Source organism: Schistocerca gregaria, unplaced genomic scaffold, assembly GCF_023897955.1.
Source record: "Schistocerca gregaria isolate iqSchGreg1 unplaced genomic scaffold, iqSchGreg1.2 ptg000623l, whole genome shotgun sequence".
Taxonomy (NCBI): Eukaryota; Metazoa; Arthropoda; class Insecta; order Orthoptera; family Acrididae; genus Schistocerca; species Schistocerca gregaria.
In genome coordinates, this window is record NW_026062011.1 from 385,001 (window position 1) to 390,000 (window position 5,000).

Below are 5,000 nucleotides of genomic sequence, written 5' to 3' on the forward strand. Positions count from 1 at the left end.
GCCCGCTTGACGACCCAGAGTAAAACGCCTGCTGCACCCCCTGTTCACCGCAGGTGACGCAAATCGAGTCAAAAGTGGTGGACCGACAGTCACTCCAGCCGCACCTGTGAATGCGCCACCCCCACCGCCCGACTCGCAACTGGAGCGGATGTACGGCGGACTTTTCCCGCAATCGTACATTGCAGTCCACCCCTATATCTTCCACTTCATGAAGAGTTATCTCCCAAAAGCCAAAGTCCCGCTGTCCCAATACATGCTCTGGACGGCGGGCCGCGAGACGTGACGCCCGGTGGCAAAGAGTGCGCCGCTGAGGATATAGAGGGTCCGTGCCCCCGCACAGTGGTGACGGTGTGCGGGTAGTGTTTCCGACACCGCTTCCTGCGTGGCAACGCTGGGGCAGAGTCGATACTCGCCCACTGGTGGAAGGTAAGCATTCTGCTTTACATCAGTACATAACTAATATTTCAGTCGTCTGACGTCCCTCCTTAGTAAATGATGCAGGACCACATACATAGATGATACATACTGTAAACTGGGGAGGACAGTGTGAACCGCACTCGACCCAGTCACCCTATCTCACAGTCCACTCCGTGTGTAACAAAGCGAAAGCACCAAAGCACTAGCGTTCAACAACATCCATTTTATCCTCGCTGCCACAGGACACTATCCAAAGAACGACAAGAGGAACGTGACGTCCACTAATAAGACACAATGTCTCACATCACCCGCAAACAACGCAGCTCAAATCAGCCAGCAACACCCACAGTGGTCCACCCAGTATCAACACAAGACGCAACGCCACGCCACAACACAAAAGGTACAAGTAATAAAATACCCTTTGGCCACACCCCTGGTAAAGACATCGAACCAACCCACCACCTGACACCAGCCAAACGTACATCCTGATTTGACACATCTCTGGCAACCTTACCCACGTTGGCCCTTAACCTAACCCACGTTGGCCCTTAACCTAACCCACGTTGGCCCTTAACCTAACCCACGTTGGCCCTTAACCTAACCCACGTTGGCCCTTAACCTAACCCACGTTGGCCCTTAACCTAACCCACGTTGGCCCTTAACCTAACCCACGTTGGCCCTTAACCTAACCCACGTTGGCCCTTAACCTAACCCACGTTGGCCCTTAACCTAACCCACGTTGGCCCCTAACCTAACCCACGTTGGCCCCTAACCTAACCCACGTTGGCCCCTAACCTAACCCACGTTGGCCCCTAACCTAACCCACGTTGGCCCCTAACCTAACCCACGTTGGCCCCTAACCTAAGTTACGCTGCACCTTAACCTAAGTTACGCTGCACCTTAACCTAAGTTACGCTGCACCTTAACCTAAGTTACGCTGCACCTTAACCTAAGTTACGCTGCACCTTAACCTAAGTTACGCTGCACCTTAACCTAAGTTACGCTGCACCTTAACCTAAGTTACGCTGCACCTTAACCTAAGTTACGCTGCACCTTAACCTAAGTTACGCTGCACCTTAACCTAAGTTACGCTGCACCTTAACCTAAGTTACGCTGCACCTTAACCTAAGTTACGCTGCACCTTAACCTAAGTTACACTGCACCTTAACCTAAGTTACACTGCACCTTAACCTAAGTTACACTGCACCTTAACCTAAGTTACACTGCACCTTAACCTAAGTTACACTGCACCTTAACCTAACTTACACTGCACCTTAACCTAAGTTACACTGCACCTTAACCTAACTTACACTGCACCTTAACCTAACTTACACTGCACCTTAACCTAACTTACACTGCACCTTAACCTAACTTACACTGCACCTTAACCTAACTTACACTGCACCTTAACCTAACTTACACTGCACCTTAACTGTCACATGTAACGTCACAGGAATGTAGCTTTGCCTAACAGCAACCCTCTGAACATAGTTCACTGCTTGGATCCTCTGGTGTCATGTGTATTTCTCGATGCCATGGTGCGTACCCTCACGTAAATGTCTTTCGAGTGTTGCGTACTTTCTACACAGTCCCGCTAACCACTGGAAGGGTGTAACGCTACAGAACGAATATCGCCCTCCCCTCCTGCCCTTCCAAGCTGGTCGGTCAGGCGTTTGTTTGTGAAATGAGCCTTGCAGCTGTTCAGTTGCATTTGGTTGTCGATGCAGTCAGTGTACGTTGTGGTACGGCCTGTGTGGACTGTCCGCTGATGTACGCGTAACCCACACTGATCATCCGTCGTTACGTACTGAGTGACATAATGTGGCACATGCTTGACCGTACACCGGCTGCGCCCTACAATGGCGAATCATAAGGGCCATATGTTGTGCACGATGCTACTTGTCTCGTCTCCCCATTACAGCGAGATTGCACTGTTGTACGCCGTAGAGACATGTGGTAGGTACGGACGAAAGTATTGCATGTTGGCCCCCCCCCCCCTCCCTCTGCCGGGAATCAGCGTGAGCCGTCTGTTGATGTAGCGACGAGGGTTTTCCTATTTAATCGTATTGCCCCACACAACATGATACCACGGTGGACCGCGTTCCACATCTGCGACATGCTACAGAGGCCGGTTGACAGTCGACCGCGCAAGGGACATTGCACACGTGCGCGGACCATCTTCCACGTGTTCTCTCGTGTACGTGCCGTAGTGTGTATATGGGCTGATGTAGCGTGTCGTGACACATAACATGCAGGCATGCCAGAATCGTAGATTTCGCAAATGTTGATTGACGTATACGTTTGCTGCCAAAGATCCGCAAATGAACTGGAAATCAGTTGTTGAGCGGTTGTTCGCGCTGCAGGTGCATCGGTGATAGCGACGATCGGTACATCTGTGAACCGGTTGTTTCGGCGGTACCCGCCATGCCCCCGAACCTGAGTTGGCCATGTGGGTATGAAGCGATACGAGGCTGTGGCTTGGTGGGACAGTCCCCGGCCGGTGAGGGGGGGCCGCGCGGCGTGCTGGCCGCGCGCTGCGTGAGCGCACGCACTACAGCCGGCTGGTGGGGGGCGCCCAGTGGCAGGAGCGCCGGCCGACGGGCCCGGCTGGCGTCCCAGCTACGCGCCGGCGCACCCGGCGCGCGGCGCCAGGCGGCCAAAGTGGGTTCTGCCGAGCCCGGTGCGAAGCGCGGTGGACATCTGCAGTGTGCTGGTCCGATTGCGGACTGTGTGCGTTGAGGATGCGCCGCCGCCCGGCACTCGGCGTCGCGACGCCGTCTGCTGCTCGGTCGCCCCCAGCGGTTCTCGCAGGTGGTTTGTATCGCAGCTCTGCGGACGTGTTGGCGCGTGCGCTGTGCTGGGAGAGTTCGCTTCTGCACCCAAGTGGGGCTTTGCCCTTCTGTGGCGCTGGCGTTGGAGCTGCCGGTCACCGTAGGTGGCGCGTGTTGTTTCCCGCCGGCAATGCCACGACAGCACGCTCCCGGGCCTCTGTCGGCAGCGGCAAGCTCAGTTGGGAGCACGGGTGTTCGCACTGAAAGCGTCTACTCGCCTATCTCCGGGCGATTGCGCCTCTCTCGAACCCGACCAAGTACTTAGGACGGCGCTGCGCGCCGCCGGGACCTGAGAGGGTTTCGAGGTGTATCGTGCAGGGGAGCTCAGCCTCCTCCTGTTTGCAGAATAATTGAGCGGACGCTTGCGTGTTCGCGCGGGCCCTCGGGACACACTCCCGGGCGGCCGGCTGCTCAGCTCTCGTTGACGCAGCTCCCTGGTTGATCCTGCCAGTAGTCATATGCTTGTCTCAAAGATTAAGCCATGCATGTCTCAGTACAAGCCGCATTAAGGTGAAACCGCGAATGGCTCATTAAATCAGTTATGGTTCCTTAGATCGTACCCACGTTACTTGGATAACTGTGGTAATTCTAGAGCTAATACATGCAAACAGAGTCCCGACCAGAGATGGAAGGGACGCTTTTATTAGATCAAAACCAATCGGATTGGCTCGTCTGGTCCGTTTGCCTTGGTGACTCTGAATAACTTTGGGCTGATCGCACGGTCCTCGTACCGGCGACGCATCTTTCAAATGTCTGCCTTATCAACTGTCGATGGTAGGTTCTGCGCCTACCATGGTTGTAACGGGTAACGGGGAATCAGGGTTCGATTCCGGAGAGGGAGCCTGAGAAACGGCTACCACATCCAAGGAAGGCAGCAGGCGCGCAAATTACCCACTCCCGGCACGGGGAGGTAGTGACGAAAAATAACGATACGGGACTCATCCGAGGCCCCGTAATCGGAATGAGTACACTTTAAATCCTTTAACGAGTATCTATTGGAGGGCAAGTCTGGTGCCAGCAGCCGCGGTAATTCCAGCTCCAATAGCGTATATTAAAGTTGTTGCGGTTAAAAAGCTCGTAGTTGGATTTGTGTCCCACGCTGTTGGTTCACCGCCCGTCGGTGTTTAACTGGCATGTATCGTGGGACGTCCTGCCGGTGGGGCGAGCCGAAGGCGTGCTTGCGCGTCCCGAGGCGGACCCCGTTGAAATCCTACCAGGGTGCTCTTAGTTGAGTGTCTCGGTGGGCCGGCACGTTTACTTTGAACAAATTAGAGTGCTTAAAGCAGGCAAGCCCGCCTGAATACTGTGTGCATGGAATAATGGAATAGGACCTCGGTTCTATTTTGTTGGTTTTCGGAACCCGAGGTAATGATTAATAGGGACAGGCGGGGGCATTCGTATTGCGACGTTAGAGGTGAAATTCTTGGATCGTCGCAAGACGAACAGAAGCGAAAGCATTTGCCAAGTATGTTTTCATTAATCAAGAACGAAAGTTAGAGGTTCGAAGGCGATCAGATACCGCCCTAGTTCTAACCATAAACGATGCCAGCCAGCGATCCGCCGCAGTTCCTCCGATGACTCGGCGGGCAGCCTCCGGGAAACCAAAGCTTTTGGGTTCCGGGGGAAGTATGGTTGCAAAGCTGAAACTTAAAGGAATTGACGGAAGGGCACCACCAGGAGTGGAGCCTGCGGCTTAATTTGACTCAACACGGGAAACCTCACCAGGCCCGGACACCGGAAGGATTGACAGAT

At 54.2% G+C, this 5,000-nt stretch overlaps 1 non-coding gene across 1 annotated transcript in view; it reads left to right on the forward strand.

Moving 5' to 3' along the window:
* The first annotated feature begins 3,679 nt into the window (after positions 1-3,679).
* LOC126317196 (small subunit ribosomal RNA) overlaps positions 3,680-5,000 on the forward strand; it is a 1,893-nt gene continuing 572 nt past the window's right edge. The window contains exon 1 of the ribosomal RNA XR_007556474.1: positions 3,680-5,000. This exon is cut by the window's right edge and continues 572 nt beyond it. This is a non-coding gene — a ribosomal RNA (small subunit ribosomal RNA).